The 20,008-nt window shown below is 42.0% G+C and overlaps 1 protein-coding gene across 2 annotated transcripts in view; it reads left to right on the forward strand.

The window, feature by feature from the left end:
• The window catches only part of TTC28 (tetratricopeptide repeat domain 28), a 319,835-nt gene that overhangs the window by 172,186 nt on the left and 127,641 nt on the right, over positions 1 to 20,008 (forward strand). The window lies entirely within an intron of this gene.

The raw sequence follows: 20,008 nt of genomic DNA on the forward strand, positions 1-20,008 counted from the left end.
AGAGGACATTTTTGAGAAGTTGGCTGGGTCCAACCCACAATGCTCAGAATGAGGCTTCCAAGGTATTGCCATCCGCCCTGAGTGATCCTTCTTAACTCCTGACTCACGTGCTGTGGAGTGGAAGGGGTGCTGGGAACCAGTTTCCATCACCAGCAGCCCTTAGGAACATGCTTTTGCTTCTCCCTCTACCAAACTGTAAATAACATTTACTTTAATTATACAATCTCAGATAAATAGGAGAATAAGAAAACAGTGAAATTACTCAGGAGTGTTTAAATATGCTAGTTGATTCCATATTTTGTTTACATTAGGATAGGGCTCAGGTGAATAGTTTTAGAGTTGGCCTTTGCTGGGAACAGTTGCTAATGGTTCATTAGGATAGCTGTTAAAAATTAATTATCTTCTTGACCCACTTGGTCCCTCTTGCTTTAGTGAGCTTAACTTAAATTTTTTGGTACTTGTTTTAAAGCCAGATGGAGGGCTTATTTGTTCTTTGTGTGAGCTTTAAAGGCAGTAGATAATCAATTGAAAATTTACAAGATTGGCTATCTTTTTCTTTGAAACTAACTTTATTATCTTACTCGGGGTTGTTTTTGTTTTTAAACAGTCTGCAAAATACTTGTATTCTGTTTGTTGATTTAAATAGAAATTAAACAATAGTACCTACCGATAGAGTGACTCTCCTCAGATCTGGAGTGTAATCAGTGGTATTAAGTTTATCACATTGTTGTTCAACCATCACCACCATCCATTTCCAGAACTTTTCATCTCCCCGTTTGAAACACTGTGCCCTTTTCACATTAACTCCTTAGTCCCCTCCTACCACCCTGCCAGTCCCTGGTGACCACCATTCTATTATACTTTCTGTACCTATGAATTTGATGACTCTAGTTATCTCTTATAAGGGAATCATCTACTACTTGTTTCTTTGTTTATTTCACATAGCATAATGTCTCTAGGATTTATCCATGTAAGAGCATGTGTCAGAATTTCCTTCCTTTTAAAATATATTAAATATAAATATGTCATTATATGTATATGCTACATTTTGTTTATCCACTCATCTTGATGGACACTTGGGTTGCTTCTGCCTTTTAAAAAAATCTTTATTGTTGAAAATATTACATATGTCCCCTTTTTTTCTTGCATTGGCCCCTTAATTCTCCCCGCCCTCCGCCCCAGCCCTCACCATCCTGTTGTCTGTGTCCATGGGCTATGCATATATGCATACAAGTTTTTTGTTGATCTTTTCCCATGCACACACCCCTGCACCGCTGCTTTCCCTCAGATTTGTGAATCTGTTCCATGCTTCCATGGTTTCTACCTTTTTACTGTTATAAATTATGCTTCTATGAACATGGCTAAAAGAATTAAAAGCAGGGACCCAAAATCTGTTCAGTGTTCCTGCTTTTGGTTCTTTTGGATATAGAGCCAGAAGTGGCATCGCCGGGTCCTTTGGTAATTCTGTTTAATTTTTTGAGGAATCGCCGTACTGTTTTCCACAGTTGCTGCACTGCTGTGCATTTCCACCAGCAGTGCGCCAGGGTTCCAGTTTTCCACATTCCTTTTTTTTTTTTTTTAAAGGTGTTCTTAAAAAAAAACAAACTTTATTAATTTTTACAGAGAGGGATAGAGAGTTAGAAACATCGATGAGAGAGAAACATGGATCAGCTGCCTCCTGCACACCTCCTACTGGGGATGTGCCTGCAACCAAGGTACATGCCCTTGACTGGAATTGAACCATCTCTCTTTTCTCCTATTTTGGCTATATTATAAAAGGAGAAAAGTCTCAAATAAAATGACTTAAGTTTCCACCTTAAGATACTAGAAAAAGAAAAGAAAACTGGCAAATTGATCCTAAAGTAAGCAGAAGAAAGGAAATAATAAAGATCACATCTGAAATCAGTGAAAGAAGAAAAAAAAAATACAGAAAATCAATAAGCCCTGAAGCTGGTACTTGGGGGGGAAAAAATAAATAAAATTGATACTTTAGTCAGACTGATCAATAAAGAAACAGAGAAAACACAGATTACCAATATCAGAAATGAAAGAGCAGACTTCGCTATAAATATTAAAAAACTAATATGAAAATGTTATGATTTATGATAATCTGTGCCAATAAATTTAACAACTTATATGGAATAGACAAATTTCTTGAAAGATGGAAACTACCAAAGCTCACTGAAGGATAAATAGATTACTTGGATAGCCCTGTATTACTAAAGAAATGGAATTGATAAATTGGACTTAATAAAAAGAAAAAATCCTGCATTTTGAAAGATACTGTTGAGAGAATAAAAAAGAAAATAAACAACATATCTTTAAAAATTAGCAAAAGAGTTGAACAGACAAAGAATCAAGCACTGAGAATTCACAAAGAAAGACTTGGGATATATATATTTAGGAATTGCAAAATATTAATTTTTTACTTCACCACTTTCCTCAGTAAGTCAGTTGCATGCTATTTTGAATGACCTGTGCGATCCTGCCCTTCTTCAGGTCCTTATTACACTTTCCCGTCATATTCGAGCTGTTGTTGGTCCGTGGCGGAAAAGCTCGTCTTCACCTGAAGAGTTGCTTGGAGACATTTCCCCAGGTGGAAGCAGGCATGTGTAACTTGGGACCACGGAGTGAAAATATGAGGCACTCTTGTTTTTTCAGTGAGATGTGGCATAGTTGTGAGGTTGATGATGGGATCATTAGTGTGCAGACAGTGTAGTTTAAGGAGCATAGGGTTTGGAGGAAAGAACTTGTATTTTTTCATTTATTGGTTCTTACTAACATTGGATAAATTTATTAATCTCCAAGCCGTAGTTAACATTGTAGGGTTTAGAACAATTGCTGTGGACACATTTTATTCAGGAGTCAATTGTTGTAAGTGAAGGAACCTCCTTAAATTAGTATAAGAAAAAAGAGAGAAGAAAAAAAAAGAATGTAATCACAGGATTTAGAGATACGTAATGAATTCTGGGGCACGGAGTTCAGTGGGAACCAAGGTGATTTCACTCTCTCATCAGCATTCCCCCCCCTCTCCCTCCCTTCCTCCCCCCTCCCTCCCCCCTCCCCACCTCCCCCCTCCCCTCCCCTCCCCCCTCCCCCCTCCCCCTTCCCTCCTCCCTCCCTCCCTCCCTCCCTCCCCCCTCCCCCTCTCCTCCCCCCTCCCCCCTCCCCCTTCCCTCCTCCCTCCCTCCCTCCCTCCCTCCTTCCCTTCTTCCCTTCTCCCTCCCTCCCTCCCTCCCTCCCTCCCTCCCTCCCTCTTTCCCTCCCTCCCTCCATAGTTGAGAACCTTGTTTCTCTGTGCACATAGGCCAGACACACAGCCACCCTGAAACCTAGCTCAGTCTCTAGCTCGCAGGATTGGTTGCTAGTTCCTAGTTGTCAGCAGAAACACATTCTCGGAAGAGGTCATCTGACTCCGCTGGTCCCTGGGCCCTTTGAGGTACAATGAGCCATGGCTGGAAGGGTAGAGTCAGGTAGCCCACTGACTGGGGGCTTTGAGAACAGATTCCTGAGAAGGCTGCATCAGACAGGCCCATGAAAAACTACGTGTATTCTGGTGAGCATCGCCTAGGAACTGGTGAGAAAAGCTGACTCCAGACCCTGCCTCTTTACATGACCTCAGGTGAGGCACATGCACATGGAAGCTCAAGAAGCACTGCTTAGAGCAGTATTCCCCACCCCAGCCTTGACATTTGGGGCTGGATCATTCTTTGTGGTGGGGCTTTCCTGTGCCTTGTAGGACCTTTAGCAGCACCCTTGACCTGTACCCACTAGCTGCCAGTTGCAACCCGCACCCCTACCCCATTTGGGATGACCAGCCATGTTTTCAGACATTGCCAGTTATGCCCTGGGAAAACACTGTCCTGGTTGAGAACCACTACTATAGAGGAATAAAAGAAATGACATGGAACCTTGGCCGGATGTCTCAGTGGTTAGAGCACCGGCTCACCCAGCAAAAGGTCTTGGGGTTGATGCCTAGTCAAGGGCACATATCTCCTTAGGATGGCTCAATCCCTGGCCCTGTGGGGTCCTGTGAGGGAAGCAGCCAATAGATGTGTCTCTCTCACATCCACGTTTCTCTCTCTCTTTCTCTCTCTCTGCGCCCCCCTCCCCCTTCCAATCTTTCTAAAAAACAATGGAAAAAGTATCCTCTGGTGAGGATTAAAAAAAAAGAAAAAAAGAAAAAGAAAGAACATGTAAAGTGTTTTGTAAACTATTAATATGTATTACTCAGTCTAATAGGACTTGCCTCTAGAAGCTGAAAGCCATATGAAAGGGTAGGTTTACTATTAGGATTTAAGTGATATTTATCATAATATCAGGATTATTATGTTAGATTTTGTAATACTTTTGTACATGTTACTGCATTAGTATATAAAGCCATTTCTTTTCATTTTTCTGATGTACTGGTAAAATATTTATTCACATAGATATTATGTACCCATTAAATCTTGAACTTAGCTACTTGTTTAATTGTATTTTCTTTTTTATGAAGTACCTTTTGTCATTTAACAGTGAGACCCTTCCAAAGAAACCTCTATGGGAAGTTTTTAAAAAAAATTTTCTTTTCTGGGGGAAGTTTAAGCTCTAGCCATTCAGGAAGTTCCACTGCTGTGGCCAACTGTGGAGATGCAAAAACAGATCAAATCCAGTTCAGATAATTAAGTTCTAATGCACAGATGTTTGAAGCTCATGCAAATGGATTGTAAAAGCCAGAGCCATTACAATAGCCTTCCTTAAACTTTTCCCAATGAACAGTGGAAGTAAATATTTTCTCAATTTCAATTTCTGTTTTCAGAGTAGTAAGCCAAGTATGCTTTCTAGAGGGACTTTGCTGGCTTCACCTAATGTGGTTTAAAAGTTCCCCTTTTACATCCTTAATTACTTACTTATGCTACTCTATAAATTCTGTTCTCGGAGGGAGGACTCTGCTGTAGGAATAGCAGTGAGTGAGCTTTCAATGAACGTTTGAGGGATGGGAAGAAGGAGGGACTAAAGAGCAAGCAGACCAGCCACGAAGGTACAGGACACGCTGGCTCTGCTGACGCTCCCCATGGAGTGCACCTGCTGTGCTCAGCGCTGTGCCGAGAGCGTCCTGACAGAGGGCCTTACATTCCCGGACGTGTTCTCTACATAAGCCCGGCTCTAAGGACATATTAATCAAATTAGTTCCTTTTTTTTTTTTTGTCAGCATATTTAATGCTTGTCCCTCATTATGAATGGAGTTATTTCATTGTCGTAGGCCAAAGGGCCATTTTAAAATGCAGATCTATACATATTTTAAAATAAAGTGGAAAGCTGTGTGCATAATTTGTCCCCATTCCCAGGGTTTAATATTCATTTTACGAGGCTGAAAAGGGATCATGCAGATGAGCGGAGACCTTGTTTCCAGCCACTCCCTCTTGGGGTCATCTGGAGCATTAACCATCCGATTTGAAGGATTCATTTCAACTTAAAATCTTTCACCAGAGAAAAAACTTGACTGATACTGTCATGCGTGTCTGAGGATGATGAATAGCCCTTGTCTTTCTTGTCCAATAGAAGGTAGGGAGCCTCAGAGATTTCTCAGTGCTGGCCTCAGGAGCCAGCCTCAGAAACAGCCATCACTGCGTCTGCGATCCAGCGTGGTGCTTGCACATTAGGTTTAGTCATTAAAACTCGCACGTAAGGACAGGAGGAAGCCATTCTCACATGCAGAATGCATTTCGAGGAGGAAATACTTTTACTGTAGCTTCAGACACTAAAGATACCAAGTGCCAAGGCGTATGTTTTTCTTGTCAGCAAAGGGAGAGGGACTTAAAATCGCCTTGGGGTCATGTGGCTTTTCTGGGTTCCCCCCCAGTGGCAGCTGTGAACTACTCTTGGGATTTTCTCTCTTTTTAAAACATGTGGGTGTTGGTGTTCTGCTTTGCCTCTCACATCTGGTGATCAGAGCGCAGGGTCAGCAGGGGAAATGTCTGACTGTGCACGCAGATTTGCAGTTTGTCCATAAAAGATTTAGTGCTGTTTTTCCAGCCCTCAATGTCAGGCTTCAACTGCATTAATGCTCATTAAAGAGCAGCAGTTACGTGAACCCAGGCGTATACACGGAGCCCCCATCAGTATTGCAAGAAGTGGGTAGTGTAGCAGGGGTATGGGGTGGGGGGTGGTCCGCGAGGGTGGGGGAACAGAATTAGGCTCCTAAGGCAAGATCAATAAAGCATGATTTAATTGTTTCCTGGATTTGTTGTTTCAATAATTAAAAAAAAATTTTTTAACTCTCACCCGAGGATATTTTCCCATTGATTTTTAGAGAGAGTGGAAGAGGGAAAGACAGAGAGAAATATTGATGTAAAATAAACACGTGGGTTGGTTGCCTCTTGCATGGGGAGGAGCCTGCAACTGAGGCATGTGCCCCTGGGTCTGCAGGCCAATGCTCTAATCACTGAGCAAAACTGGCTAGGGCTCAATAATTTTTATTGAGTAACCATGAGACACCAGCCACTATTCCATGTGTGAAGGATACAAAGTTACATGGATAGATAAAACCTTTTCCCTTGCATACCCATTGTCTATGAGGGTAAAGACAGTACACAGTCATACTCGATAGGTGCTGCAATAGAGGCTTGGACAGTGGGCACATTTCAGAGGAAGTAACATTTGAACTGGTCCTAAAAGGCAAGTAGGAATTCTTTAGAAGGAGATGGGGGAGGAGGGCACTCCAGGCAGAGCAAACAGAGGATAAGTCTTAGAGGCATCACGTTCATGCCATGGTCAAGACATGGCAGGCCGTCCCAGTGGCTTCAATCTAAAGAGTCAACATGGAGGGAGACAAGACTAGATGGGCAGGTTGAAGCTGGATTATGGTGTTCATGCTGTACTGTGGACTTAGACTCTACCCAGTGTCCTAAGCAATGCCAATCTAGCAAAGCCGGTTCCGTCTCTTCTTACTTAGCACCCATTCCGGTATTTTAAAGCTCAGCCTAAGCTAGACAAGTCCTTCACCACGTCATTCTCTAGAGCAGCGGTCGCCAACCTTTCGGACCTCACGCACCACTAGTGGTCTGTGGACCACCGGTTGACGACTGCTCTCTAGAGCAAAAGTGGATCTGAATTATTAGCCAGTAGAATCTAGAATTAGTCTTGCTGCCAGATCTGTGATATGTCCACACACTCACACCTTCCCTGAGCTCTTTGGACCCTCGCTGTGCTCTTGTTCACCTGGTCCTTGTGACTAGACTTCTGTTTTCCTAATCAGCTTTCTAGTTCCCAGAATTAGAGCTTGCTTCAGGCTTCTGCCTCCTCGGCTAGAGCCCAGACACTGAATCTCTCTTAGCATTCCCCTTCCTTGAGCCTAGAGTCTTCTCTCTGTGTTCTAGCTGCTCACTGGGATGCTGCTCCAACTCACAGCTTTCCTGGGGCCACAAATTGCCACCTACTTATTGTGCGAGCCTGTTAACTCAGACAGTTGTATCCAGGCCACCAAGTCATAAGTTATATAGCAATACCGTCTCAGTTCTCATCTGCATTTGTTACATCTCTATGGATGTAATTTTTTATTGATAATATGCCTGTACTTCTTCTCCATAGCTATCAAATTCATTGTTTTCTCATCCTAATCTTGGTTTTTATCAATGTCTTATTCCCACTAGCACCTTTCGTGCTCCAACATACCTGTGGTAAACACACTCTTAAGATGGTCCCATGATCCCTGCTTTCTGGTTTCATACCCTTGTATGACCCCCTTCCTTGAGTGTGAGGAGGACCTGTGACTTGCTCCTAACCAATAGGAGATGGTGAACATGACAGAATGTACATGATTATAGGTATGTGACTATGTCATACAAGATTGTATTACTCGTTACTAGAGTCTCTCCCTTGCTGGCTGCGAGGGAGCAAGTAGCCATGTTGGGAACTCCTTGTGGCAGAGAATTGCAGGTGGCCATGAGGAGGTGAGGGAGGTCTCCACTGACAGCTAGCAACAAATCAAAGCTCTCAGTACCACCGCTGCGGGAACTGAACACCACCAGCAGCCACAGGAGCAAAGAAGCTTGTCCTTCCCTAACAGCCTCCAAATCAGGCCTGGTGGGCACCCTGATTCCAGCTTGCAGAGGACCCAGTTGTGCTGAGACTCCTGACTCGCAGAACTGTGGGATAATAAATGTGTGTTGTTTTAAGCTTCTCAGGCTGGGATAATTTTGTTACGCAGCAATAGATAGCTAATACAATGTCTCAGTGGAGCAAAACAAGATACGGCAATTAGAATATGTGTTCTGGAAATACTTGACATCTGGTAATTAGATGTGTAATTGTGCTTTATTAACCATTTTTCTCTCTCTTCTTCTAACGCTCTCAAGGAACTGGGAAACTTTTATTTCCTACGAGGAACTGGTTCATCACCTTAATTGTCTCAATCCTGAAACAGGTGTCCTAGATAAAGGACACCAGATGGGATCCAGCAGCTGGAGTATGAAAACTACAATCAGGGAGATTATGTCGAGTGCAGCCTTGTGTGTAGCAGCAAACAAAGGAAAACAGATAAATTCTTACAGGTTTTCTTGCAAGAATAGGGGGAAGGTGTCAGTGGTATTGAAGTACAATAATAAATGGTTCAGGATGAGTATTTGCCATCACTTTGGAAGTCGAGACAGCTTACAGATGTTTACTGGCAGAGAATGTAAACATTTGTCCAAAGCATTTAATACCTCTCAGTTTCAGAACAGAATTAGATTAGTCTCTTATTTCTGCATCATCTTCATAGTAGTTTACCCATTTATTGTTAGTCTTCCAGTCTTCAATTGTTTAACTTCTCTTGGCTTCAGCTTTACCGTGTCTCTGAAGCCCACCCTTTGATGTGGATATTGATGGTTCTAATGCTAAGTTAAGAAAAATGCTTAGAAATCTTTTTCTTCTTTATACCAACTGTGTCCTAGGTGCTCTGCTATGGGTTTACAGAGTGAAGAATCTGCAAGGGCAGGTAGTGTTGGCCTCTTTTCATAGCCTGAATAGTAAACCAAGGCCCAGAGGGATAAATAACTTGTTGGAGGTCATGCATATTAAGTAGTAGAGCCAAGATTTATTTCTACCTCCTTCTCACTCCAAACGTGGCCACTGCCCTTTTTGGTACACATGCAGCCAAGGATAGTGTTTCAGGGTCACGTTTATTTTTTTTAGGGTCTTTTTTTTTAGTCCTTCTGTGTTCCTATAGCGGCCTGCTACAGTGATTATACTATGCCGCAGAAATAAAGAACTATTTATTGAAGGCCTTTTTTTGTGATACCCACTCAGCGCCCACGAAATCAAGTGTCATCCTTTTCAAAAGGCTCAGTAGCTTGTTATTTGCACTCAGAATTTTCCCCAAAAGGTTACTACATTCAACACATAGATAACCTCCGTAATAGATAATTCCCACCTGAGACAATGTAAATATCATTTGCATTTGGAGGACTGTCTCAAATTTACATTCCTAATATTTCATGCTACTCAGTGTTGAAATATTAGAACGAATTCCTTGTCGTGACTCGTCCTCTTTGTCCTTCAAATTTTACTGCTTTTGTCCCTCCCTCTCTTCTGCCCAGAGTACAGACTTTCCCCCATTATCTGTAACAACATGAGTTGCTTGCACTTAAATTCCTTTTGAGTGGCTGTTTCTTGTAATAGTGCTGAGTAAAGTGCTAATGAGTAAAGCAGCTAGAATGCAGTATGGCTCCCAGGGTAGAAACAGGTCAGTTTTCTTTTTTCTGGCTCCCCCATCGCCAAAATTCAGTGACTTTTCAAATCCTTGATGAGAGGACCCATTTCCTTTGTTTATGAAGCGCTGGTGCTATTTAAGGCAAAATACAGCTTCTAAGTCTTAAATGATTTAACAGAGATAATACTAATCAGAGCTCATCTACTGCAAGGGACATATTAACTAGATTTGTGCATCAGCAGAGTAGGCTAAATTTTCCTTTATGACCTAACATCCGAGCAATATCATAATCTAGGTTCTCTTACACTAGCTCTGGACACTTAGCTGCTGCTTGGGCCAGCACAAATACCGTAATTAGCATCTAATGTTATTCAACTTGAAAGATGCTTAGAAAGTGGACCCATTTTGTTCCTTCTCCACAGAGTTAAAGAACAAAAGATCTGGAGGTGCTGGATGATCATAACTTATGCCAGAGCCAACAAAGAAATCTGAGGAGGCTAGAGCATTTGTTAACTCAAATCTTAGGTTTTTCCTTTCCTTCTGTAAATACATGTATTTATCATCACTTACCAGTCTGTGATCATGGGCTTTTGTATTTTAATTAGAAATTACTGCAAAGTATCTTACAGCTGACCCAATGCTTAATTAGAATAATCATGGGAGTAGCTTTTGCAAGCTGGCATCCAAGGGACTCAGGCTTATTTTTAAAGTAATGATGTGCTTTAGATCCTAGGACTCTAACCTCTCCCTTACCCAGTTTCCAGTAATGTCCCCTCTTTCTAACATCCCATGGCTGTTTAGGTGTCTGTGCAGTCATCTGTGGTATCCGTCTTCTACTCATCAGATCTTTACACCTCAGCGTGATTCAGTGTGTATGTGTGTTGGGGTCGGGGGGGGGGGGGGGGAGAGGAATTGGGGGAAGGAAATCAATGTTATTTCACGAAAATCAATGTGCTACTTCTGCCAAGGAGTTATTTTTAGTTAAGTCTGATCTCTAATGGTGCAGTAATTATTTTTTGGCTTGTTAAAGAAATTCATGCATGGGGAAAAGCAGATGATTTGGGCTTATGTAGGTTCCTTCCCTGATCTAAGAAATCATACCTTCATTTCAGAATTGCTCTCAAACTTTTAATTATATTTTTATTGAATTTATTAGGTACAGGTTTCCAACTCAATAAAACATCATCTGCAAACTGCACTGTGCACTCATCACCCCAAGCAAAGTTTCTTTCCGTCTCTGTTCCTGCCCCCCCCTCTTTGCCCACCTCCACCTACTCCCTATCCCCTTTCCCTCTGGCTATCTGTCTAATTTGAATGTATTTATCCATCGCATCAAATGTTTTATTTTGTTGTTCACTTAACATCTTCATCATTGAAAATTCACACTGGATTTATATCAAGCCAAATAGGTCGATGATTCACCTGTCTAATGGTTTTCTATGTTAATCTCAATTCCCTTAGTCCTTTGGAATCCACTAGATAGAAGTGTCATTTTATTAAAATTTATTATCAACTTGACCCTGGAGTGTGGGCAGCCAGGCAGAGTTATCACCAGGTGTAAAATCCCGTCTGGGCTCCAGGTGCACATGATCCTTTGTGGTCTTGTCACATGTATTAATTACGGGGCTGTACCTCCTTGAATAGAGGCTCTGAGAAAAGTGAGTCTTAAGAAATCTGAGGGGGAAAAAAAGAAATCTGAGGATATTTTAAAGGAAAAAATATCCAACACTACCACAGAGAAGTAAATGAGGGTGAATAGAGTCATTTCTCTGTGTGTTTCTAGCATAAAATAAAAGAGGACCTGGTCATCATTATTATATTTATCTACAAGGTTTGAACTCTTTTTATTCCCTGTTTTAGTCTAAGGAGGAGCAAAGAAGTAATACCTAATTACGATAGGTAATACTTCACAAGGACCCTTATGATGGAGATAAGTGAGTTGGTTGTATGCTCTCAACTGAGATCATACTTTACCTGGAACACATATTAGTGTTGGGCATTTGGTGTGAAATCGAAGAGACTAAATAAATAAACAGTTTTAAGAGAAGAGTATGGAACATGCAAGTAATAAAGTAGTATTTACTGCTACCCGGAGTCCTTATCATTTAGACACTTAATTTTCTGTGAATGAGAGTGTAGATACTAGTACATAGCTGTATTTTTGTAGTGTTCCCTGTAGTATGTAGCATTTATGAGTGCTTAATACATCTTTATCATAATTAATATCCCAAATGGATTGGGATTTTCTCTGGGGATGGAAGGACTAGAGCAGGGGTCTTCAAACTATGGCCCGTGGGCCACATGCAGCCCGCAGAGGAGTCTGATCCGGCCCGCCAGGTTTTTTGGGCAGTGAGTGCAGCTGAGGTGTTACAGTAGGAATTAGTAGTTCATATAGTCCGGCCCTCCAGCTCTCTGAGGGACCGTGATCTGACCCCCACTTTAAAAAGTTTGAGGACCCCTGGACTAGAGGCTTAGGAATCTTGGGAGAGATTAAATGTGTTTTTTATGAGTTCCTCTTTGGCTGTTTCTGAGGGCAATACTGATTTACTTATTTGCTGTGTTTCTTGCCTCGAGCCCGGTTCTGTATAGCAGGGTAGTCAGCTGGCAGAACAGTGAGTCATGCTGGTGGTTATTATTTGGGAGGCATGGTGTGAGAAGAGCATGGGCTTCAGAGTTAGACGTAGATTTGAATTGTAGTTCTACTGTAGTTTGCAAAATGGGGACAATTCCATTTTGCTTGCAGGGTTTATATGAGAATAGAACTAATGCATATAAAGGACCAGCATTAGCAGAGACTTCTGGGAATAGTTATTCCTAGTATCCTTTAGACAGAGCTATCCATGTGGACCAGGGTGGGCAGGTTGGCCTACTCTCAGGGGTAGTTATAGTTTGCATATTGCTAATGTCCCATCACAGTGTCCCCAGTCCCGATAGTCCTCAAGTTCAATTCAGCACATTTAAAATTTTATTATTTTTTTTCCAATAAAGTTGATGTTCAATATCATATTAGTTTCAGGTATAAAGCATAGTGGTTAGACATTAATATAATTTATGAAATGATCCTGTCGATAAGCTTAGTACTCATCTGCCACCAAACATAGTTTTTACAATATTATTGACCATATTCCCTATGCTGTACTTTATATCCCTTTAACTGTTTTGTAATTGCCAATTTGTACTTCTTAATCCCTTCACCTTTTTCAACCAATTCCTCAAATCCTCTCCTCCTGGTAACCGTCAGTTTGTTCTCTGTATGTGAATGAGTTCATGTTTTGTTTGCTCATTTATTTTGTTATTTAGGTTTTATGTGTAAAAGAAATTATATGGTATTTGTCTTTGATGACTCAATTCACTTAGCATAATACCTCTAGGTCCATCCATGTTGTCACAAATGGTAAGATTTCATTATTCCTTATGGCCGAGTAATATTCCATTTTATATGTACCACATCTTCTATTTTCACTCATCTGTTGATGGGCACTTTGGTTGCTTCTTATCCTGGCTATTGTAAATAATGCTGCAGTGAAGATAGGGGTACCTATTTCTTTTCAAATTAGTGTTTTGAATTTCTTCAGATTAATATCCAGGAGTGGAATTGCAGTTCAGCACATTTTCAACGAGTACTTCTGACTCCTATGAGAGCAGTGAGTAGGATGTCTTTCCCTAGAGGTGCTTGCATTTTAATCAGGGCTCTGGAGGGCTAACTACTTGCTGACGTTTAGAAGAGAGAGAGAGGGTACCACTTTGGGGGTGGAGGGAGTCAAAATGGATTTTATGAAAGAGTTGGTAGCTGAAAAGCATGAAGAATGAGTGATGCTTTGACAGGCAGAGGTGGGTATGAGAAGTAGTATCAAGGTATTAAAAATAGGAAATAACAATTAGAAGAGCTTTTGAAGGAACCATATCAGTCTCCTTGTAGTGAGTGAGGCAGAGATGACATAAACAGCAGTACCTCTGCTGGTGTCAGTCCTGAGCCTGAGTTTAGCAACTTTATTGAAAATGCAAATGAATGCTCATCAAATTTATGAATAATACAGACTTGTAGTGGGGTAGGTTAGTCTGCAGGGGAGGTAGGCAGGAAAAAAGGCTGGGGCTAGGGGACAGGATTAGGCTTTAAAAAAAATTCTGCAAGTTAAATTTCTGATCACAGTAATCTAGAATGGCATTCCGTAGAGATCAAAGAATTAGCAGTTTAATTCTGCCATTAAAGTAAACAAGCCAAGCTCAGCTGGATAGGGGAATACATAAAAATTCATGGGACTTGACCTGGAAATTATCACACCTCCTGTTATATGAGCACAGTCAGGCACTGGGGACCTCGGGGCCATTCTGAGACAGGATTCCTGAACAATGTGAAGAGCCTTTACAGCCTACAGTAAAAATAGCTACCTGGTACTGAGTGTGTGCGATTTTCCTGTGACAAATAATGGTGAACACTTAGTGAATATTTGCTTGGTGCCAGGCCTAAAGATAGTTATTATCTTACACCTCCCAATAGCCTTGCAAGGTGACTCTTTATCCTCATTTAACCAAGCAAGAAGCTAGAGCTCTGGAATGCGCAGCAGCTTGCCTGCAGCCATAAGTAAAAGGCCCCAGTGCCCCTCTAGCTATCCCAAAGTCCTGTTTGGCTCACTTTTTCATGTTGTCTTCCACCAAAAACGCAAGTAGATGCAAATAGTATAGAAAACAAAATCTGCAGAACACGTGCAATTTGTTTCCATTGACATGAAATTTGAAAACACATACAAACACTCACATTTTTTATGGATTCATAATATACTCTAATAGTATACTATGTATGGGAGTGATACACACCAAATTCAGGATATTGGTTACTCTGGAAATTGAAGGGGGGTGGGGTAAACTGTATCTGTAATGTTTACTTTCCTTAAAAGGAAAGAATAAACCTGAGGCAAATATGGGAAAAAGTTAAGATATGTTAAAGCTGGGTCATGGGTATTCTTTAATCTTATTTTTCCTTCTTATCTCTGAAAAAAAATTAAAATTAAAAACAAAAAAGGGGCCCTAACTGGTTTGGCTCAGTGGATAGAGCGTCAACCTGCGGACTGAAGGGACCCGGGATCGATTCCAGTCAAAGGACATGTACCTTGGTTGTGGGCACATCCCCAGTGGGAGGTGTGCAAGAGGCAGCTGATCAATGTTTCTCTCTCATTGATGATTCTAGCTCTCTATCCCTCTCCCTTCCTCTCTGTAAAAAGTCAATAAAATATATTAAAAAAATAATGATAAAATAAAAACAAAAAAGGGGGGTAATCTTCCTCCAAGGCTATGTCCAGCCCTCTGTCTGCCGTGCTGCTTAATACCGCTTCTTAATTGCGAGCTGGAGATGGAGTGTTTAAGACTGCGTTACACTCCTGTTTGTTTATTCCTCTTTCTGGGCCCTAAATGCCCTCCCGTGGCTCTTAAGTTCTCAGCGAAGTTGTTTTTCTAGCCTGCAATTCCAAACCCTGTTCTACACTGGCCTGCCCCAGCCTCGGTGTCTGCTCTTTGTGGCTGGGATTTTGAGCTGCTTTGTAACGGGAAGTCAAGTACCAACACTATCTCTGAGCACACTCGGTCTTAATGCATTATTTTGGGATTGTTCTTTTTCATTCTGACTTAATGAGACTAGGATTTTTTTAAAAGCAAGTAAAAGTTTATGTTGAGTTGTAAATTAGCACATGCTGCTGTAGGAAAGTTAGAAAGCAATGACCAAAACGCAAACAAAAATGACATTTTATTTCATTTCCCATCTGCAAGTACTGTTAACATTTTGCATTTTTTCCATCTTAGTCTGTTCCCTCCAAAATAAAGTTCAGTTTATTTTTAATTTTCCAAATCAATATTTATAGCTAAGTTATCAAAACAACAAATGTCATCCGTAGATTCATGATAAAGATAATTAATGTTAATAGTTTTTACATTTCTGATACTTTTTTAAAGTAAAAGCAGTAAATACACAGATTCTGCTGGTAAAGTTGTTAAGCATTACAGGTAAAGTGAATGAACTCTTTGTTCCTCCCCAAATAATCCCCTTCATCTGCCCAGAGTAACCATTCAGTCCATTTAGTGTGTATTCTTCCTGAGGTGTGGGGAGAGGGCAGATGTTATTGGCATACAGTGGGTAGAGGCCAAGGATGCTGCTAACCATACTCCAGGATTTAGGACAGCCCTGCCTCCCCGCCCAACAAAGAACCATCTGGTCCAAAATGTCAGTAGTGCCACTGTTGAGTAACCCTTTTCCTGACCTTGTTTGATGAATATGCCCACACAATTTATTTTTATCCTGGCATCATACTTAATTTTTCTGCCTCTTGCTTTTGGCTCTTAACAATATGCCTTAGAGATATATCTAACTCGGTTCATATATTGTTGGCCCTTGAGCCATACAGGGTCATGCAGTTGAAAATTTGTGTAAAGCCATATCTTCTTTGCGTTTTGGGTGTTCTGTGTGTTAAACTTTTTTATCTCTGATATTTATTTTGAAGAACTGTATATTTTAAACCGAGTGTCCCAGCTCAATTTACTTACAAACAGAATCTTTAAAGAAGCCTTTAACACAATTGCAAAAGGGAACTTGCACTGAAATATGTTTCTTATGATTAAAAATTTAACACCAATATGAACCATGGCCTAGAAGCAGGAAATGAAGCAGATGTTTAGAGAACAACAAATATGCAGAAGGTCTGGGTTGTACGGAGGGAGATAATAGTAAAAAAGAAGGTTGGAATTACATTGTGAAAATCATTACTTGCCAAGCCTAGGGGTGGGATTAGTATGCATTGGGAAGTCATCAAAGGTTTTCAAGCAAAGGGATAGCATAATCAGACTGTGCTTTAGGGAAATTAATGGAGTAGTAGAGAATGGAAGATGTCGAGGGCAGAAGACCTGTTAAGAGGTTATTAAAGCAATGCAGGTGAGAGATAAAGAGGCCCAGAGTGGGGAAGGTCTAAAGTAAGAACAGGAGTCTCAGAAAGCAGGCACCTGAAGGAGCGGAGGCAGTGCTGCGAATTAATGACGTGTGTTTGGATGTGGGGAGCAGAGTTTCTCTGGGGAGCTTGAAAATGCTTGCACACATTGCCTGACGGGGACAGCCACTATTCTGGTAGGTGGTTTTTCCTATGTGAAAATACGGGTCAGTGTTCTTTATTTTGTTCCTTTGGAAGTTGAAAACCTGGATTTTTTTTTTATATGCAATTTCCCAATTAAACAAAAACACACCATGTGAACCAAATAAAACGTGTGCACTGGCCACTATGTGCTCCATTAGGCATGCCCCAGAGGTAGATTCAGTAGGACTTGCTCATCGTTGGATATGGGGAAAGAAGGAGATGTAGAGGACTCAAGACAGCTTCCGAGGTGATGTGGTCCAGGGCAACGTGGGGCAGCGCACAGAGCACAGCTCATTCTTGAGCTCGAAGGGCTGCGCTTGAATCCTTAGGGCACTGGATAACCTGGGGCCATCGCTTCACCTCTCACCTGCGAAATGATGGTGACAGCGTCTATCCCACAGTGTTGTTCGGAAGATGAAATGCGTGAATACAAGGGAAATGTTTTTAGGCCGTGCCTGACACAGAGCACTCCTTAGCGAGTGGTTATTAGAGTGAACACTACAGTTAGGGAATAGGTGTGGGCACAGCCAGCTTGGGTTTAAATCTATTCACACTTTTCAACTGTGTGACCATGGATACGTTATTTCACCTCTTTATACCTCGTCTGTGAAATGGAGAATAACAATACTTTCCTAATTCTGTTACAGATAGGGTCCGGCATAGGGAAAATTGAATAGATACTTAGGAGGGGAGGGGAGAGAGAGAAGAAAATAGACCACCTTCTTACACCATATACAAAAATAAAGTAAAAATGGATTAAAGGCTTAAATGTAAGACTCCAAATCATAAAGTTCCTAGGAGAAAACAGGTGGTACAGTCTCTGATATTGTTAAGAAACGTCCAGTGTGCCGCCGCATGTAGCTGCAGCACGGCGGACACCGATGAGAGCCGAGGGGCTTGTAGTGTGGAGAGGGTGCTCGGTGAGAAGAATCTCACCATTCAAAATGTAGGTTTTCACCGATCCCGGCTTCAGTGTAGCATTTCATTTCTACCTTCATCTCTACACATCTGCGGAAAGCAGGCTTCCGTCTTTTGCCAGACCGAGGGGGCAGACCTAGGCTGTAAGGGCTTCTTCTATAAGTGTCTGTCCCTTCCTCTGGCTCAGCCCTGCAGCCGGCCCCCTGGACTTCACAAGCCTCCACCCCCGCTCCTTCCCGGCGCTCTGCAGCTGGCCTTGGCACCCCTCCTCGCAGGCAGCTTGGTTTCCGTTTTCCCTGCCCTCCTAAATCACTTACCATTCATCCATCTGCTTTCCATCTTCCAAAGTCTTGTGGTTATCTCTCATCTGCGGGTATCTTTCTCCATCTTTTTGTTTTTATGGGCTTATCGCTTTAAAAAAATTCCTTTCCCAGTGGTTTCTGACAGAAGCTGAGAAACTTGGGTGCTTCCACTTGCCCCGTCACCCAGATGCTGCCGCACTCACTTGTCCCGGTCTGTCCCCTACGCTGGGAGTGGCTTTGCAGCAGACGCTTTGTCTCGTTTACTTTTATATTCCCAGGCCTAGGACCTAGCAGGCCCTCCAATGGTTGTGGGATGAACAAGTGAATAGTTTTTAGCTATTCTTTGTTAGCTCTGCAAAACATTGATTTTCTTGATGTTTCTGGAAACAAGTGCCTGAAATGCCACTCCAGATTCTACCACAGTGGCCGGTCTGTCCCCTCTGAATGCAGCTGATATTCACAGAATGCTCCAGCCACTTAGAATTCCCGGTGGGCATTGTTTTGCAGAGGATTTTATTAAGTATCCAATGATGAATATTTCTCCCGGACTCTTATTACTAACCCCCTGAAGCACATCCTCAATGCCCCCAGCTGACTTAATCAGCACGCTGCTCTCAAGTACCCAACACATGTTTAACGACTCCTCTGCTTTCACCTCTGATGGCGCCCCAGAGAAGTGTGAGGACCACCATCTATCTTGTTAGAGAGAAGATGGTGAGAGAAGCATCCCAGGGGACATGGAACTCACGTGGGCACATCTGGATCCTGCTGTACAAGACTGGCAGCCGCCTGACCGGAGCTGGGAGTGAGGGTGTGGGGAGTGGCCTCTGCCTGCTGTCCCTGGCTCAGCAAGTTTCATGTTCTCACACAAACATCAGATTTAAAAAGTCAGGGTTCTGTCTCTGTGGCAAGTCAGTGGATGTAAATTAAGTTTCTGTGTTTCTTTCCAATTAAAGGAGTCACACTTTCACAAATATGGCAAACCTCTTAACCCTCACCCTCACTTAATAACTCCCTCTCTTCAGGATTTATACCTACTTTTCTTAGATTCCAGGCACATAAGCAAGCACAGAGTGAGCTCCCTACCAGTAGAGTAACCTTAGAACCCGGGAGGCAGAACTTTATCTTCCTGTTTTCTCCTTCATTTCCTCCCTCTCTCCTGTCTGAACTATAAAACTAGGTAAAATAAGCTTTCGGGGTAATCAGATACGAGACAGCATGTGCTTTATTACGGGGAAATGTGCTGCTACTTTGTTGGGCAGAAGCCAGAGCTGGGGAAGGCTGTGGGCCACCCCCATCTGGAAGGGGCATCGCCAGAAGTATCATCACTCATCACTTCACCTTCGCCCTCTCACTGCTTTTTCACTTCAGCAGTGACAGAATCATCACCTCCCCTCCCACCGGGTACTAGCGGCAGAGTAAGCCAATCCACTCCTAATCCCGAGTTTTTTTCAGAAAAAGGCTTCTGAGGTTTCTGAAAAGCGACATGATTTCCAGCAGTCTCTATTTAATACCATAATGCTTTGAATGGAACCTTCTGGACGTGGGCCCTGCCATTCTAGGCTAATTCTTGCTTCCTGTTGAGCTCCCAGGCCACATGCATTACTAAAGCACTTTTAAATGGTCCTGCCTGAACTCGCAGCCCAATACCACGGTTGAAAACTCTCTCTCTCCCTAAATGGAATAATCATAAACCTGCCTCATAACCCATCTTCTGAGTGTCTGTAGTGATAGACATTAGGAGCAGCTTCCTGGGACTTCTCAGACATGCCAGACACATTAACCAGCCATAGACTGGGCATAGTCCCTAAACTTTTCATTTCTTATCTCAGAATTTCTATATAATCCTGAGGGTGATATTGATAAAATAAAATACATTTCTTTTTAGCCTCATATGTATGTTGACTAACTTGGAGAATTCCAAAGGTAGTTTTGATATCAGGAATGGGGATGAGGAGTAAAGAATTGTAAGGCGCTCAAAAAATAACAGTGTAGTAGAATTATTG

This window comes from Pipistrellus hanaki (genome assembly GCF_964339955.1).
Source record: "Pipistrellus hanaki genome assembly, chromosome: 19".
In the NCBI taxonomy this organism is placed as follows: Eukaryota; Metazoa; Chordata; class Mammalia; order Chiroptera; family Vespertilionidae; genus Pipistrellus; species Pipistrellus hanaki.